The 18,875-nt window shown below is 52.6% G+C and overlaps 1 protein-coding gene across 3 annotated transcripts in view; it reads left to right on the forward strand.

The window, feature by feature from the left end:
• The window catches only part of FOXD2 (forkhead box D2), a 25,145-nt gene extending 6,520 nt beyond the window's left edge, over positions 1-18,625 (forward strand). Inside the window, exons 2-3 of one of the 3 annotated variants that reach the window (XR_006016490.1) lie at positions 17,135-17,278; positions 17,775-18,625. The gene's annotated coding sequence lies outside the window, so the exon portion shown is untranslated. Of the gene's footprint in view, positions 1-8,697; positions 11,799-17,134; positions 17,279-17,774 lie in introns of those variants that run through there. The other 2 variants (XR_006016488.1, XR_006016489.1) reach the window with 2 other exon arrangements.
• The last annotated feature ends 250 nt before the right edge of the window (positions 18,626-18,875 follow it).

The following is an 18,875-nucleotide window of genomic DNA, read 5'->3' on the forward strand; positions in this document are numbered from 1 at the left end:
TCTTTCTTTCTTTCTTTCTTTCTTTCTTTCTTTCTTTCTTTCTTTCTTTCTTTCTTCTCTATTTTTCTCTATTTCTCTCTCCCTCTCTTTCTTTCCCATTTCTTCTTCTCTTTTTATATCTCCCCACCCTGTTAAATTTCTTTGTCTTTTGGTTTTTCCCTCTTTGCCCCTCTTCAACTATTTTAATTTATTTTGGTTTGTTTTTCTCTCCTTCTCTCTCTCTCTTCTTTTTCGTCTTTCTCCCTTTTCTCCTTTTCTTTTCCTCTCTTTTGCTCTTACTCTAACAATATTCCTTTTTATTTTTCTATTTCTTTTTCTTCCACTCTCTTTCTTCTTCTTTTCATCTTTCTCCCTTTTTTTCTTCCTCCTTCTTTCTCTCGCTGTTTGCCTCGCCTGTCTCACCCGCTTCATCTGGGGTTCATCGAGGGCCGCTTTCCCACTCTGTCCAGGAGATTTCCAGCTCTGTCCACCCCCGGGAATCTGTCGCTTGGCCGCAGCGAGGAGGGGATCTCCCCTCGTTTTAACCAGGAGCGATTTCGGCGGGCGCTCCTCCGGGCTCAGCGCTTCCCCCTGCCTGTGCCCGGTGGGCTGCGGAGCAGCTCAGGGTGAGTTGTTGGAGCCGGGGACCCCGGAGCACACGCCCTACACCCCCTTTCCAGCGGCCCGCCGGTGCATTTACCGGGGAGGTTGCTGCGGAACTAGGCGGCCCATGCGGGGTTGCAGGGCTGAGCCTGTGGCGGTGCCCGTGCCCCTGGGCTCGGGGGACCCTTGCGGGACCAATTCACACTTTATTCTTTTCTTAAACGAGATGCACGTTGGCACCCCGAGCCCGTGGCAGCAACAGGTGATGCTGAGATCCAGGACCGGACCAAACCTACTCGCGGCAGGGTTTTGTCTGCGCGTTTCCAATCCTTCCTCATCATTCGGATGCCAATGATACCCTCGGGTGAACAGAACCCGGGTGCGCCCGCCTGCGGCCCAGGAAGGGGCTCAGCCCCACTGGGCAGCCGGTACCGAGCAGCCTGGAACCCGGCGGCCTTTCCCGGCCGCGGGCAGGCGGGATTCCTCGCTTCCCAACTGCCCTGGCTGCCCGCATCGCTTGCCCTAGGATCCGGGTGAATTAGGTGTACAGGTATGGCGTGAATCATACTCATCCGCCCCTGCCATAGCAGGATGAAAACCTGCAAGGGATACAATCTCTCTGATGAGAGGGCGGGAGGGAGACCCAAGGGGTGTAATGAGTTTGTCCGTCACTTTCTCCATGGGAGACTTCGTGTAGGTGCCTTAGGATCTGTCTAATGACCGGTTTAGTGATGTTTCTCCCACCCTCGATGCTTTCTGGTTACCGAAGCTCGGACTCTATGACACAGGGTGGCAGAGAAGCGCTTTTCGGGGGCGTTTTTATCCATTTCATTCATATTTCGTTTTCCCTGCTTTAACTCGCCTTTTAAGTGAAATTAGATTCCTCTTTCGTCAGTACCGCGGGTTTGAAACGGCTTGAAACAACACCGGCGATTCCTTTCACTCTCACAAAAATTCCCAGATCCTTCACTTCTCCCCACCACGGAGGCGAGCGGAGAGCGCTCGGAAAGCCCGCGGATGAGCCCCCGCTCACCCCCCGCCCTCGCAAATCACTCTTCAGCAGTGAGAGCCTTCTGCGGGGCACACGATCGCCTTTCATTCCAGCTGCACTCCCTGCAAGTCCGTGGGAATTTTTCCCCCCACCAGGACGAGATTAGCAGGGGGGGCCCCCATAATGTCCACTCATCAGCCCTCGCCAGAGGGAGAAGGGGGGACAGAGGACAAGACCTCGGGTGTGAGGGAACTCCACAGCCAGATGGGAGCGGAGCCGTGCTGGGGGCCGGACCCCGGCGGGCCGGGGATGGAGGTGCCGCCGCTTACCCTTTAAATCGTAACAAACTAAATAGAGAAGGAAAAACTTCCCCCCTCCGGGCACGGGGCCGAAAAATTTCAGGGTCCAGACGCGCCGCCCTCGCCCCCGACCGAGGCTCCCCTTCCGCGGCAGGTCTCGGTGGGGTGTGTAGAGGTGAGGGGAGAGAGATGGGAATCAGCTGGTGACCCCCTCCCCGCTTCGGCCTGCAGTGCCCCTGCGATCTTCTCTTTCCAGGAGAGAAACGTGGCCACAAAAAAAAGGAAACAAAAGGAGCGCACAGGGCTCGGCAGAGAGAGCCGGGCGGGCAGGATGCAGAGCCGAGCACCCACCGCGGGCCCTGGGACATGTGAGGGACAATCCTTTCCCTAGGCGAGCAGGGTCTCCCAGAGGCTCTCCCCCTAGCGCACCTTCCCACCCCTAAACCCCTGAGATTTTACCCGTGTTATTTCTAAAATGCTCTTTTCTCTTCCCACCTCCGCCCCCCCGCTTTTTTTATTTTTCTCTTTTTTCCCCCTCTCCTATTTAATTACTTCTCTTGCAAAACCAGAGGCCGCTGCCACCTAACGCGGCACTGAAATCCACGTCTCCTCTGTGACTTACAACCCAAATCCCAGTCCCATGACCTTTCTCTTCCCCCCCCCCCCCCCGGGGGCCCCACCCTCGGGCATGGGGGACACGAGTAAATTTATCCACCCTAGTGGAAAGGCCTCCCTTCTGCAGTTGCTCCGGAGAAGCCCGACACGTTTCACAAGGAGGATAATTTCGGTTTCCGACCTTTCTCTCTCTTTTCTCCTTTTTAACTCGGTTTTAATTTCGTTTTCTTCCCCTGTCCCACGAGGCTCCCATCTCCCCTCGGGCATGCTCCTACTCTGTATGTCTTTCAACAAGTCCCTGCCAAGAGGGTCACTTCAGAGGGAGGTTTTTGACGGCTCTTGAGCTCAGGAGATCGTCAAAAGGAACATTTCTGGCCTCCCTGGAGCTGGAGCGAGCTGAGCCCCGGCTGTGCCCCTGGCAACCTATGCTCTCCCGGGGCTCCCCTCCCGCCGCACGGCGGAGGGTCCCACACCCAAGAAGCTGGATATCTGTCTGGTGACAGAGACCCCCTCTTGGCCCTGCGGTAGGGGAAACCCACCCGCGGCCGCCTCTCCGTCTCTCCCGCGGCTCCGGCTGGTCCATTCTCACCATCTTGGCTGCTTTTCCCCACCCCAGCTCCTGCGGGGAGACCGCACCCTCGGGTCCCCCCGGCAACGGCGACTGGGACAACCGCCCACCCTGGGTGACCCAAACCCCAGCCCGAGCGGGTTTTCCAGCAGCAGCCAGAGGTGGGAAACCTCTGGCCAAGCTGCGGGGTGGTCTCCGCATCCTATCCTCGCCATCTCTGCTGGGATGTGGGTGGCAGTAGGAATAGGACGCCCCCGCTCCCGGGGGTAGCTCGGCAGCTGCGGAGGTTGTGTGCGGGGAGGGAGGCGGCTCCGGAGGGTCGGGCAGCCCTCAGGAGGCCGGGACCAAGCCGTGCCCTCAGACCCTGCTGCCCCGGGCGCCTCGGCCCCTTCCCCACCCGCCACGGGCACTCCGAAGGGGGGAGTTCGGAGCATCCGCCAGTGTGGCCTTGTCTCCGGGCGGATGTTCGGCGTGGTGCGAGCGTCGGGGCAGCAGCTCCGCCGTCGTGGCCGGCCGGAGGAAGCCGCTCCACCGCCGCAAGCCGCGTGCGAACCGGAGCCGGGCGGCGCCGCTTTGGGTGGCGCAGAATTCCCCCCCCCCCCCCCCACCTCCTTTTTTTCTTTTTTATGTTTTCGGCGCTGCCAGCGGTGGGCACGTTCCCCTTTCCTCCCAGAGTGGGGATTTACCCCAGCCGCAGGCAGGCGTTGGGCACATTTTGGTGGCGGTAATGAAACCACGGCTCTGAGTGTATCTGTCAGGTCTTTCCACTCTGCCCTTGCTCGGCAAACTCTCGCCCACGGGCTCGCATGGGTAAAAAATGGCGAGAAATTGATGGAATCTATTCGTTTCCCGGCCTCACTGAGAGATCGGGAAAAATATTCCGGAAAGCGTCACTGAAATCCTGCAGAGCTCGATTTCAGGCGCTGCTATCAGCTGTCGACGACGAAAGACGGGCGGTACACGCTCCTATATGAAAAATAAACATACTGGAGCCTCCCGCCAGATCCAGTTAATATTATAGTCAATATTCCCAGTATTTTCCTTCTGCTTTGCACAGTGTTCCTTGGTCTCATTTATGTGCCTGGGACAGACAGAAGAGAAATATTAATCGAGAGGGAAAGGCATCTTGTGATAATCGGAAACAGGGGTCCTTTTTCTAAACATCCCTTCTGGTCCCAAAATTCGTAGGGAAAAATAAAAACGAGTGAAAGCATCGTAGCAGCACCGATGACAAAATAATAAAGGCAAATTAATCGGAAACGAACGTTTCCCGGAAAACCAAGTGGTGCGAAGCGGATTTCCAGCGCGGGGCCGGGCCGAGGGAGAGACTCTCAGCGCCCAACCCGCAGGTGCCTCTGCGGGGGTTTAGAACCCTTAGGTTTGTACCCTTTTCCCCGCTCCCGCCGAGTGCTCGGGCAGGGATGGATCCCGGCTCGGTCCTGCTTCCCAGACCCGGGCTCCGCGCGCGGCTCCCGCCTGGAATTTGCGCACTTTGGTCATTTTCGCCTCCCGCGGGTGCGGGGACTCCGCTGCCTTTCGGGGCTTCCCTGGCTCGATTTCCCTGGGAAGGTTTAATATAAAACAACCTCCCGCCCAACACACTTTGTTTTCAGCTGGATCCCCGCGTTATTTCCCGGGCTGACCCGACGGGAAGGTGCGGAATTTTGCCGTGTTGCTGCCGGTTTTTAAAGGAGGGAGAAGAGGGGAGGGGGGGGGCTGCGGCTGCCGCCTCTATTTTAATGTCATTATAGTTGCCGTGGCAACCCATTGGATCACTCCTCCTGGAATGAACCTTGTGACAATGGTTGGTTTGCGAGAAATCGGTAAATGTGCAGCCGGGGGACACAGCTACATTACCGCGAACAACAGCGAGGGTTTAACATGTGACCCTTCCAATTACGCTGATGATACCTCGGTGCAGCTGCCTCCGCCGTGCCGGGAAGGTGCGGCTCTTTGGGGGGGTAGGGGAGGGCTCCCGGGGCTGTTTCAGGGCACAGCCCGGTGGGCATGGGGCCGCAGCCCGCACCGCCGCTGCCCTGAGAGGGGAACAGCATCTCTTTCATCGGGATCGTGAATGTGGTCCCAACCAATATAAGAAAAAAAGAAAAAAAAGAAGAAGAAGAAAAAGCTTCTTCGGGGGAACGAGGAGAGAGTTGAATATGCTGTGGCTGCGGGGCTGTGGAATAAGGACCTGCCTCGGGGGGTGGGCAGAGACCCCCCGGCCCCGGAGCACACGGTGTGGCAGCACATCTGTGGCACGGCTGCAGGGAGGAACGAACGAAACCCACCCCCTCCCCGAAAAAAAAATAAAAATAGTTAGAAGCCTTAAAATATGGTTCAGAGAATTACAAGTAATCAGAGCTGCGGGGGTCAGCAGTGCAAACTTTTTAAGACTAATGTTTATTTAGAAAAGTGAGTGGTGTCTGCGTTGCTTTTCTAGTGCCCCAGCACAAAAGTCCTAATGGCTTTTGCAGACTTTCCATCACAAACTCCTGCACAGGGCGCGGGGACCACCGCCGAAAGCAACCCCAAGCCGCCCCTTTCAAAGGTATCATCGGCACAGGGTTTATAACCCCCTCGCCCGTCTTTCCGTGCGTCAGTGACGATATTTTCTGCACCCCCTCCTCAGTTTTGCCCCTCTTTCGCGTTTGTTTGGTGAAACCCGAGCCCTCCATAATATTGTGGAGCAGAGAAATCGGGGGATGGGAACGGCGATCCCCACCTCCCTCCCCAGTGCCGTTCAGCCCTGGACGGCTGCGGTCCTGAAAGCAACGCGGGGCTTCAGCTGAGCTGGAAACCTCGTTAGGAAGAACCCGGGGGCAGAGGCAGGAACAGGCGCGGGGCGGGCTGGCCGGAGTCCTGAGAGAAGGCAGAGCTGGCAAATCCATTCTCCCGTCTCACCCCTTCCAGCTGCTTTCCCGGGAGCCCAGCCACAACACCGGCCCTTGTGCAGCTTTGGGTGTCTCTGCTGAGCCCATCCCAAAACTCATCCCGTGGATAAAACATGATCACCATTTGGGATTTACTGCCGTAGCAGACTCGAGGCCCCGTCTCAGGATGCTCCTTTTGTTCTCAGGACTGGAAGAACAAAACCAGTAACTTCACACACCTCTTGGGGCAATTCCCCCTCGACTTTAAACAGGAGGTGGATACAGGGGAAACACAGACCTGGAATCTCGCTGAAAGCCACTGGCATCAGCCCTAGGTGCCTTGCAGCAGGGTGGGGAGGAATCAGCTGTGTTCAGTTCCTTCCCTCATCACCTTCCTGCCCTTGGCAGGTGTCAGGATCTGGGAGGGATGAGCAGGACAACAGGATGTTGTCCCCTCTCCTGTCATTAGGGTTCACAGCTCATCATTGAGAACCCACAGCAGCTTTGCAGTGGGATGTGCAGGAGAGAAACAGGGTGGCAAGAGGAATGGGGTGGAAGTGGGAGAGAAAGGAGCTGGATCTTGCTCCCTTTTCAGACAAGTGACTGTCTTGTCCTGATCCTGAAAAGGTAAGCTCGGTTTAACCCCTTCTTTGGTCTGCAGAGGGAAAAACATGTAGCTCAAACCTGGGAAGGCTGAACCAAGAAACGGCAGCTGAAAGTGCCTCTGGAAACACACACCTGAGGCCTGATCCTGGCTCCCCCTGTCTGAGCCAAGCACAGGTGCTCAGCTCTGTCAGGACCAGGTCCAGGGCTGACGTCGTGGCCGGTGCTGCGAGGCTGAGTGTGGTGCAGGGAGGACAGTGGTATTTATAAACTGCTGAAATGTGCCTGACACTTGAGGGAAGATCATCTTCTCTCCCTCAAGTGCTTTCATTTGAAGGGCTTGACTCTGCTTTCGAAGAAAGTTGGTAAGACATTCGGGCCTTCCGACTCCCATTATCTCCCCCAGGGCCCTGCATCGCCCTCCTGACCATGGTGCTGGAGCACCTAGATCAGATTGCTGTAATTGCTCGGGAGTGGAGGACACGCAGGCAGGACCTGGCACTTCTCTTCAGGGCTTGGAAACCTGGTGCAAAGCTGCGCAGTGGGAAGGGGCTGGGTGACACCAGCCCCTTGCTCTTCTGTCTCCCTCCACCCCTGCTTCCAAAGCAAAAATGCTGGGAACACTGTTCAGACCTAAATTTGGAACATTTGGGCTGGAATCTTTTGGATGCATTTGAAGAGGGAGGAAGGGAAGAAGGGTGCAGAGAAGGACGTGAGAAGGATGGCATGAAGTTGATTTGTGTGAATCCTGTCCCTTTGTGGCTGTCCTCTGTCACTGTACCCAGGAGATGCTGCAAACCACCACGGATGAGGCTCATCCATGCGGGAAGCATCCCGCAGGTGTCACAACCCTGCAGCCTCTTGCCTTGCCCGTCCATTTGAACCAGAGCTGTACTTCTCCCTGCTAGGGAAGGGCTGGGAATTTCAACCAGCTGCTCCTGCAGCTGTGTTCTGCTTCCCAGGACCTTGCTGGGGCAGAGAGGTGTGTGTGACATCATGAGTGAGACAGTGAGAGACGGAGCAGGTGTCAATGGGTGATCCAGGGAGCCCACGGGCCAGTGGAGCAAAGCCCCTCCATCCTCCGGGGCTGGGGCCAGTCTCATGCTCCAGCGAGGTTTTTCATCTCCCTCCTCGATGTCAGCAGAGCACGAAGGCAGGGGAGAGGTCAACCCCTCTGTTAATACACGTGTTTTAAATAACTGGTATTTTTATTTCCTCTCTTCGGTGCAGTGGGCTTGGCACACATCTTTGTTTGCACAATTGTCCTGCCTATATATTCTGTTGCCCAAGTAAGGAGAAAAAGATCTCATGTGTGATCTGGAGGCGTGCTTTGCTGGTTCTGACATGTAAATATTAATCAAGAAACAACAACAAAGAGACAAAAAAATCCCTCCTACCCTTGAACCCCTTCAGATCCCTTTATTGTCCAGGCATTTGTTGCACTTGGACTGGCTTTTCACTTTCTCCTCTCAGAAAGGCTGGCTCCAGCAATGGTCCCCAGATTCCTCAGCTACATCCTACTGAGGGAAAACATTTATTGAAGTTTTCAGCTTATTAGGGAAATACATATTTCTGCTTCTTTTCCAAACTCCACTGACATCTTTTCAAAGCCAGCCCTGCCTGTCAGCATGGGGGAAGGCAAGGCATCCCCTCTCTCTCCTCTTGCAGCTATGAACTTTGAGTACCCCAAAATGCTGTGGAGGGGGAATTCCTACCACCACCGTGTGCTTCGTTAGTGGACAAAAGCAGTGAGTATGTGTGTGGATTATTTTCCTCCATAAAGCTGTGCTTCAGCTCACTCACACCTCTGAAGAAACACGGGGTATTTGGACACACCATCCAGCTCCCCAGATAGCCACGTTTCAGATGAACTCTGCCAAGGCAGCACTGATGAGGTGAGGGGGCACAGGGAGGTGTCCAGTGAGAGAATTGGACAGCCTGTTTCACATGAGGAAGAGGAAATAATTTTCCCTGGGTTGTCCTGTAAAACTCACTCTGTCATAGCCCTCACTCTGCTGGCAGGTTCTCAGATGGTAACTACCAAGTACTCAAGGCTGGATGTGGCCTTTAGCTTCAGGTGTCCTTCAGGCTTCAGTTGCAAGAGGTTGTCAGAGAGTAGCAGGGAGACAATCATTCTGTGCTCACTGTTTCTTTTATTTTCTTTCTAAGCATCCATCCCCAGACACTGCTGGAGAGGACATTCTGGAGGTTTGGATGAAATCCCACAAATTTTCATGGAAGCAGAACAGCAGGAAGGCAAACAGGAAAGAAGAGGAGTAATATACTAATCTCAGGGGCACTTGTTGCGTTTCTCTCTTCTCTTTGCTGCGCTGTTTCCTTTTCCTCCAGCCACATACTGCAGGATAACGGCAAATGAATTAAGGGATTAAACCATGAGGGAGAATTAGGATCCTGCTGATTTAGAAGCAGAAAACCAGATGGGCTCATTGAACTCTAGATGACGCAAGAAAATCTTGGGTAGTACTTTGGATGTAGGTCACAGGATAATTCAAGTTATTGGGAACCTCTGAAGATCTCTGGTCCAACAGCCCCAAAGCAAAGTCATCTTAGATCAGATTGCCCAGGGCTTTGTCCAGTGAAGTTTTGAATGTCCCCAAGGATGGAGATTCCCCCTCACCTATGGTCCTCTGTGTTTAACCATCTTCAGGGTAAATATTTCCCCAATATCTAATCCAAGCTTTCCCTTCTGCAACTTGTATTCATCGCAATGAATAGAGACTCCTTCCATGTCTGTGTGTACACTGGGGAGATGTCCAGGTTCACCAGGACCCATTCAGGGCCAGTTGTACGTCCCTTGTAAACCAGATTGTTGGGCATGAGTTTCAGAGATGGTCCCATCCCAGAGGGTTCTGGGCCTCCTGAGCACCTTGGATTGTTCCAGTGGGAGCAGGCCTGGATGGGAGGTCTCAGCTCTCCATGGTGCATCAGTGCTGCCTTTGAATTGCTCTCACCTGTGTAACGGCGTGAGGATTTGCTGTTACTGTGACTGGAGACATCCCGAGCAGCATCCAAACATCACTCCCACAACCCAAATTCAGGATCATCCAGGAGGTGGTGGGTCTGGAGAAAAAGGGCTTATGGTGGCCTTTGGCCTGCTGCATCCACCTGGGGAAACAAAGGCATGGATAATAAAGGTCACCTGTTCACCTTCATTGCTGACAACTGAGCCAAGAAATTCCTTCTCCCCAGTGCCCCGAGCACTCCTCCAGACTGCCTGGGGTCACACAGCATGAGGCCATGCTCAGACACAGCTTTTGGTGACAGGCTCACAAGCAGGTGGACCTCTTCCAGTACATTTTGGCAGCTGGGAATCATCTCAGTGAAAGGCAGAGCTGTGACATGTTTGGCTGTGCCTTGCAGGAGAGAAGAAAAAAAAAAAATTAAAAAAGAGAAAAAAGAAAAAGGAAAAAAGTTGTCTACAACATCCCAGCCTGTCCCTGATCCTGGGAATGGATATGAGGGCTTGTTCAGGGAAAAGGTGCACTGCACTGACCCTGCGCAGTGAGAAACAGAGAGGCAGAAGTCATGAAACAGGGCTCTGTTTGGCCTCAGATTTGATTTGCATGGTTAAAACTTGCTGATCCCATACAAGGTTCTCCTGGCTGGGAGCTGAACCTGGTTCCACAGCCAAGCTTTCTTCTTTTCCAGAGCGTTCAGCATAAATCAGACTTTCACAGCCGTCTTAGAGTGGAAGGAGCAAGAAATCACGTTTTGTCTCCTGTCCAGGAGCTCTGGGAGAAAGGAGCTGTCAGAAACCCAGGAAACAGCCCAGATCTGCTGACACGTGCTCTGGGACTCCTTCTGCCCGGCGCTGCCTTCACCCATCTGCTGTAACAACTCCATCAGCTCCCACGTGCTGCTTTTCCCAGACGGGATCCCAGCCAGGCTGCTGGCACACAAGCGGAGCTGTGCCCTGAGCAAGGGATACCAAAACATCTTTTGGGCTGGGTTATACTCTGCCCTGCATCTCATGCAAGCCATCAAGAGGGTTTTAACACAGACCCAGATCAGGTGTGGTGCCCTGCTGTGAACATTTGCACTCTCCTGGGGTTGTGTCTTTAGGGTCTTTTTTTTCCCTAGAGGACCAGCCCAGAGAAGTCACCCTTTCACATGCTTTTCTAACTCTCTCGTCACTAGTCTCACTAGGAATTATTTTCTGTATATTTAGGTAGAATTTCCCTTGCTGTGCCTTGTGTCCATTGCCTCCCATGCCTTCCAAGAGGATGGTGCCTCCGCTGTCTCCTTCTTCTCTGACTGAACAAACCTCTCTCTCTCCACATCTTCCAGCTTGGCAAAATACTGCTGATTTTCCTTGTACAGCTTCACAAGCATTTGAGGGAGAGGGGCAAGTTCCCACAAACACTATGTGGGTCATGCCCATCTGAGCATCTCCCAGCAGGGAGGGAGGGTTTGGTGGAGGCGGCTGCAGAAATCCTACCAATGCCTGCAGTGGAGTCCAGCAAGAAACCAAAAGCTCCATTGCTGATCCTGTTGAAACAGAGAGTTAAAGCCTCTCTGTTAGAGCCATTCCCTGCTACTGAGATCCATACAGTCTATTAAAATTAGGGATCTTATTATGGGCTATATAAAAAGGTAAAGAGGAAATGAGAACCGTATGAAGTGTTTCTTATGTGTGCAGATGGCAAGGGCATGTGAGGCTGAGAAAACCTTTCCAACAGGCTTTTCCCAAACAGAAATGCTTACCTTACAGGGTTTGCCCTCTTCTAAAAAGAGGTAAATAGATGCAGGAGTATCTATCCTGCACAATTCACACTGGCCAACCAGCCACACTGTCCTTGGGATGGAGAAACAGACCCCAAACCCATATTGTGCTCTGTCCTGGTTACAGCTGAGATGGAGTTAATTTTGTTCTAGTAGCTGGTACAGTGCTGTGTTTTTGATTTTATATGAGAATAATGTTGATAACACGCTGCTGTTTTAGCTGTTGCTAAGTAGTGCTTACCCTAAGTCAAGGACTTTTCAGTTTCCCATGCTCTGCCAGTGTGGAGGTGCACGAGAACCTGTGAGGGAGCACGGCCAGGACAGCTGACCCGAAGTGGCCGAAAGGATAATCCATACCACAGATCATCATGCTCAGTATATAAACTGGGGGGAGCTGGCCAGGAGCCACTTATCACTGCTTGGGAATGGGATGGTGAGCATTTGTATTGTGCATGCCTTGTTTTTCTTGGGTTTTAGTCCTCTCTCTCTCTTTGTAATCTTCCTTACTATTATTAATGAATTAATATTATATTGTAACTAATTTCAATTATTAAACTGTTCTCAGCCCATGGGTTTTACTTCTTTTTCTAATTCTTGTCCCTACCCCACTGGGGTGAGGGGGACTGAGCAAGAATCTTCATGGTACTTAGTTGTCTGCTGGGGTTAAACCGAGATGTTCTCAGGAGCAGTCTCCTTTTCCCCTAGCACCACATTCAGCTTTCAAATGCACTTGTAAGTCATATTCAGCTCTCCCCTGAATCAGAAGGAGCAGACTGTGTTTGCTGCCTCCTGCAGCCTAATTGAGGACTGGTAACACATCCATCAGCACGCAGGAGTTATTTGAGTCTGTGGAGTAGCATCAGGAGCACTGAGAGCTGGCCAAAACTGGGAATTCAACCTTGCAGCAGTGGCCACTGCTCTGCCTCTGTTTCAAAGCAGCAGAAAACAGGGACCTCAAACATGAATGGACTTTGTGTCTGTAGCAGAACCAGAGACCCTTGGAGTGTGGGCATCTATTTGCTTGATCTAATCTCCTCCTGGGACATTTTTAACCTGTCTCATGCTGTCCCCACATGCTTGGCTGTCCTGTCACACAGCAGTGCCAGAGTGGCAAAAGGTCCCAGAGCTGCTCTCTGAACCTGTAGGATCCTGTGGGAGCCCTTGACTACTGCCTTAGGTCCTTTAGGGGTCCGAAAAAACAGCAGAGACTGGAAGCGTCCTTGGAGCATGATCCTTATTTATACAGAAGTATAATTTCTCTCTAAAGGTGTTGTAGGGGAGAGATTTGTGTCCCCCTGTGCAGGCTGAGAGCTGAAGCACAATGAGGCTAAGTGACACGAGCAGGGTTGTGCAGATAACTTGTGGCAGAGCAAGAACGGCAGCCCAGCGGTGTTGTGAGCTCTTGCCACCGCTGCTTGTCACCACTGCTCAGTGTCAGAGCTCTGGCCACCCTGCCTCCCTGCCCACCCAGCCAGGCAGCCCGCTCCTTTCTCCTTCAGACTCTTAAAATAAGACTCGCAAAGCCTCGAGCGTGGTTTTGATTTCATTAATAAATCCCTGCTTGCACTTGAAGCTGCTATGCCTTTTAAAACATTATCCGTGGCTCTGGTTACACTCCTGATGAAAGCAGGCATGGCCCTATTAGTTTTCATGGCAAACAGCACTGCCACGTCCTGCGATCCTTTACGCACTTGGTGTAACCCAAGTTTCACAGGAAAGGGAGGGGGCAAGAAAGGCATCTTGAAAGGCAGTGTCCTTCTCCTTCACTGCAGACCAAGGACATTGCACACTTGAATCCCTCCCTGACACAGCTTTCATTAAGCCATACCACTTTTTAAATTGTTTTAATTTTTTTTTAATTGCTACCAGCAATTACTGCCTGGCTCTGCAGCTCCCACCTGATGCCTGTGTCCCTCCAGCCCTGGGCAGGGGCTGTACCAAGGGGCAGGAATGGGCATGGGGTGTGGAGAAGGGAAACAGGAGCTGCTTGAGCTGTGAGGAGCAACAGCTGCTCTGTAGTGCAGTCTCCACGGCTCAGAGAGGAGGTGTTTTAGTGGGGAGCAGAGTTAAGTGTCCACAGCCAACCCATGTGAAAAACCCACCCCATGGCAACAGGTTTGCTCTGGGTCATTAATCCCATATCTGCAGATGGGTAAACTGAGGCACAGAGGGGTTAATGCTTGGTAGTGGTAGAGGATGGGCAGGACAAGGGGAGCTCTGTTCCAAAACTCCTGAGGTGAGTTTTCAAATGCATTCAGCTTTGGTCTGTCCCCTAAGCAGTGCTTGGAGAGCTTTGTGGAAGTGGGTTTTCAGCAAGAGCACAGAGACTGTGCTCAAACAGGCCAGCAGGAAGCCAGCACAGAGCTGCAGGACTGTGGCAGAAATGAAAGGAAATAGAAGAAGGAAAAGGGAAAGGGAAAGGGAAAGGGAAAGGAAAGGAAAGGAAAGGAAAGGAAAGGAAAGGAAAGGAAAGGAAAGGAAAGGAAAGGAAAGGAAAGGAAAAGAAAGGAAAGGAAAGGAAAGGAAAGGAAAGGAAAGGAAAGGAAAGGAAAGGAAAGGAAAGGAAAGGGGAAAGGAAAGGAAAATGGACAGAAAGAGAAAGATATTAAGAAAAAAGAGAATAATGAAGTGAGAAAAAAGGTGAGAATAAGGAGGAAAGAGGGAGGAAAGCGAGGAAGCCCCTTTGCATTTCCCAAAGCAGACAGCTGCTGAGGGCCATGCTCCCTCTCTCCCGCCCTGGATCACACATCTCCACCTGTGTCCCAGCATGTTCCCTGCCCCACAGAAGTGATGGCTGCCCTGCCCACCCCAGAGCCAAGCCTGGCAGCTGTCAGAGGGACTGGATGGCCAAGCCCTGGCCTGGCTCTCTTGCTGCTCACACGGAGCAGCCGGGAGAGGGTGGCAGGTGAGCGAGTCATTGCTACAACAGATGGCAGATGCATGACATTACATGGCAGGGCTATTATTTACTGAGTGCTCGTGTTTGTCATGGCTGAAGATGACATCTTATTAAGGAGTCCTGACACTGGGTGATTTTTTTAAGCCTGGGGGCCAAGAAGGCTAATGAACAGGGATAGCTCCAGGAATAGATGGAGGGAAGTGCTGTTTTCAGGTCACAGGCGAAGCTGACTAATGTTTCACTGACCTGATTTCTGGGTGATTTCCAGGCACATCTTGCTCCTGCTGTTTAGGGGTGGATGCTTCTTGCCATGGCCATACTGTGCTGGCTCAGGGGGAAGCTGCTCTCTCTCGAGACCCTGTAGCAAGGGAGCAAAGCCTGAGATGTGTCATGAGAAAGCTCCCACCCACGGACAACCAAACACCAGCACTCCTGCAAACAAGGACATGTGGCAGGCAATGGCTTTTGGGCAGGTTTCCTCAAATCCCACCTTGCAGGAGGTTTGGAGGAGGGATCTCAGAGACCTGAGAGGCAATAGGTGGGGGAGCATGGGAAGCAGGACCCCGCCTGTCACTGTGGCACTTTCACTCCTGTGTGATGCTTGTCAGGACAACTAGACCAACAGCAGGGCTGCCTGGCTCATTTTGACCCCCTCAGCCTGCCCTGGCACCACCTCTGCAAGACTTGCCCTCCTTAGCCTGAAACAAGAGCTGTCTCCCTGCAGCTCCCATGCACTGGCTCCTTATCGCTGACCCGCTCTGTCAGTGCAGATGCTTGACTAATGTTCCCTTGTAAAATGTTGTGTTAAGCACATTCCAGGCGCTGACATTAAATACTTGGGCCAGGGCAGCGCTCAGCCTCCGGCGGACGCAGCCACAAGCTGGTGCTGCCGCAGCCAAATTTGCTTTTTTCTGCCCCGTCCCCACCTCCCCCTGCCCTCCCTCCGGCACAGCCAGCGTGGGCAGTGGGGGAAGGAGGCAGCAGGCAGGACCACGGCTGTCTGGCAGATGAAATAATAATTACCCCAGCCGCCTCCGGCCTCCCTCGCATTCCTCTGTGCTAACAGCTCGGCTTATTTTGTTTTCATCCGCAAATATTGACTCGTCGGGTTCTTTTCACCTCGTGCCTATTAAAAAGGCATTGCTCAGAGTATTGTTGTTGAATTTGTTCTGCAGCTGCGAGAAGCATCCAGTGGCTTGAAGGAATTCACCCACACCGTCAGCACAGGCCCTGAGGGCTGTGTGCCCTCGATACCCTCCGAAACTGCTGTGCCTGCTGCTCCCCAAGGGACAGGACATGGTTTTGGCTCAGCAAGGATTCTGCCCAGCCTTTCCACCAAGGGGGAGATCAGGATGGTGCTGGGGATGAGGCAGAACTATGATCTGCTCCTGGGGAATGCTGCTTTGCTGCTCTGTGCCTCAGTTTCCCTGGTCAGCCTTGTGATTCCTGACCATTTTTGTAATGTGCTGGGAGTGTAAATTATAGACATGAGGTTTAACAGCCTGACCTTTTGTTGCTGCAAATTGTCCTTCAATATTCACTTCAGCCTGAAGATATGGGAGTTGTTTCCAGATGCCTTAACCTGGCCAGAGCAATAACCAGAAAAACAAATCCCTTAATTTCTCACTGAGCTGAATTAACTGGGTAATTAGTGAGCATGACAGCAGTGCTCACACAGCTCCAGTGTGAGAGTTTGGGATCATTGCTGGGGGAGATGTTGATGCCTCTCCCCCCTGCGGGGGGTGTCTGGGGTGCAGGAGAGGGATGTACAATCTCTTCCCGCGTTCCCCACAACGTTCAGCCAAGGGCAGGGGCGGCAGGAGAGCAGCCTGCTCGTGAGGAAAGCCCCTGTTTCGGCAGCTGTGCTCAGCTTTGGCATCTCTCCCAGAATAAAATTGACTGGCACCACATTCCCAGGGAATGCCCTCTGTCCCCAGCCCTCCCTCCAGGGGAAATCCCAGGGATGCCATCACTGTCAGCAGCTCTCACCTGATTCCCAAATGGGAATAGGAATTGAAACAGGTGAGAAAGGCTGAAGTGTCAGAGGGCAACCTGGGGTGGGTGTCCTTATTGAAACCTCTTCCTGTCACCTGTGAGTGTCCCAATGGACCCTTCTCCATCAGGGGTCTGACAGATGCTTGTTCCTGTGGGTGAGCTGGGCTGTGGTGACCCTTGGGATCCTCTACGTGCTCATCTACGACAGGATCCTTGCCTCAACTTCTCCACCCTTCCAACCTCCCTCCAGATGCCTTTTTAAACTCTTCCAGCATGAAAAGAGCCAGCAGGTGAAATCCCAGCTCACCACCCCTGCCTACACCCCAGCGATAGCCACCAGCCAAGCGTGGGACACCAGGAAGAGCTGTGACCCCTTGGTGGAGGGATGCTCTTTCTAGGGGAGGGATAGATGGTGTGTGGCACATGATCCCAAGCTCCCTGCACTGAGCAGGTCGTCTCCTGCCTCGTGACCAGCCTGTGAAAAGGAACGTGGCCTCCTCCTTCTCCGAGCGCCTGTTTGTGGAAAGCAAATGTCAGCGTTGTCATGCCCAAGTGTTTATTTTGGAAACAGCTGGGGGCCTGGCCAGCAGGCACGGGGGACATGATCCTCCTTCATGGCTAGGAGGATTGGCCACCCAGTGGCAGCTCCTACCATGCCCCACTGAGGATGTGGCTTGGCCAGAGGGCACTTTTCTCCTGCCTTCGGCCTGCACCACGTCAGGTCTGTCATAGATACTGACCAGGCACAGGGAGGGCATCATGCTGGGCCCTGGTGGCAGCCAAAACCCGGAGAACACAGACCTGCCTGCGGGTACCACTGAGCCTCGAGGTGACCCATAAGGGCGCTGGCTCTGGCTAACGCCCAGGGTCATTCCAGGCATAGCAGTTCCATGTCCCTGCCTGGGGTGGGAAGAAAATAATCTCTGAGAAGTGTCCTGTTCTCCTGACCTTTGCACTCCAAATATTTAGGATCCCACAGTGCACAGTCACAGGCCTTGTTCGGCTTCAGTGTGATGCCATTTGCCTCCTGCCTCAGCTGTCCCCAGTAATTCATCTCTGGCTTGCTGATCTGGGGATGTGGAAGATCCTCCAGCACCACCAGGCTTCCCCGAGGTGAGTGCAGGCACCAGAGCACCCTCCCAAGCCCTGTCTGTCCCTTGTTTCCTGCACACCCACATTCCCCCCTTGTCACAGGCTGATGGCCACCAGGAATTGAGGGGGCCATCCAGGGAGGGCAGTCCCCTGTCCCTGGCAGGGTTCACTCTCCCCTCCCTAGTTTGCATCTGTCACTATTCCAACAGTGACAAGGGAGAGCTCAAGCATGGCCGGAGTGACCAAACCCTGGCAAAGTGTTGGGCTTTGCGTTAGGGAAGATGCTGGGAAAGTGCATTTGGGGAGCTCTGTGCAGTAATCAGGAGGAGAAAGCTGGGATTTACATGAGCCAGCAGTAAACCAGAGAAGCAAGCCCAGACCCCAGCATAGCCTGGGGTTTTTTGGTCAAGGGCAAGGACTGGTGGCTTTGGGCAGGCTCATAGCTGAGCACTTGGAGGGTCTGAGCTTGCTGGCAGAAGGTGGCATAAACTAAGAAGGATGCTCTTCTCTCCTGTAGTGGTTGTGGATTTCCCACCCCTGTTTCATGAGTTCCTAGAGGTATCTCTGCCCAGTGGTTTCTTGGAAGAAAAAGCTGGCTGGAGAAGTCTGGGCTGAGGCTGGAGACCTTCAGAAAAAACTCCAGGAGGAAGAACTGTGTTTGGACAATTACACCACCTCAGTGAGGAGGGAGAGTGCTCAGGTGGCAAGTCCTTGAGGAAATGGCACTCACTGTCACTGAGGGTGCAAGGGGAGAAGAGCTCAGGAGGAGGATGCAGAAAGTAGGAGTGACACTTTTAAAGGGGCCATAGTGGCTATTGAATTTTCTTTGCTCTGACCATAGGTACAACTTATTGTACATGCTAAAATCCCAGGCCTGGCCATTTTAGTTAAACATCCACTTCTTCCACAGAGGACTCTCCTATTCACAGCTGACGCAGAAAAATGAAGGATTACTTAACCCCATAAGAGTCAACGTTTCATATGAGACAGCACCATAAAGGTTGTGTCCATCAGAGACCATTGAGCCAGAAGTCCCAGACAGACCCTGCTGTTCAGAAGTCCCTTTGCTACTGCTTGCCATGGGCTGAGGATGGCAAAACCCCCAAACTTCAGCCTGCATGGTTTTATGATGAGCTAAAAGTTTATGATGCTTCATGGACAAAAGGGGATTTTTAAAAGCTCTTTTAAAATGAAAATTTATGAAATAAATTATCACTAATTTTATTTTCATACTTTTTATTAAATTAGAGGTGATTTTTCAGTATGTTGCTTGAAATCTTGATAGTAACTCTTTTATTGGCCAGACACTATATTTTCCTGCCAAAAGCTGTATTTCTGATGGTTTCCAAAAATAACAATAATTGCAACACAAAATGCTGATGAAAAATCATTAAAAAGGTGCCAGTTTTAAATCACGTGAAAAAAAAGGTGGACTTTTTTCTTTTTCAGATGTATTTGTTTTCTTGAGGGAAGAGAAACTTTGAGTGGTCACAGCAACATGGCTTAGATTTTCAGCTGATGCAAGTCAGGTCATCCCCACAGGGGCCAGCACCGTGTTGCATGGAGGGAAGGTTTAGCCCTGCATGTTTATGTGATGTCTTCACCCCTCTCCATTTGC

The sequence above is a fragment of the Corvus kubaryi genome, unplaced genomic scaffold (assembly GCF_017639235.1).
Source record: "Corvus kubaryi isolate FWS band 111438036 unplaced genomic scaffold, C.kubaryi_AGA036_p1.0 37334, whole genome shotgun sequence".
NCBI lineage: Eukaryota > Metazoa > Chordata > Aves > Passeriformes > Corvidae > Corvus > Corvus kubaryi.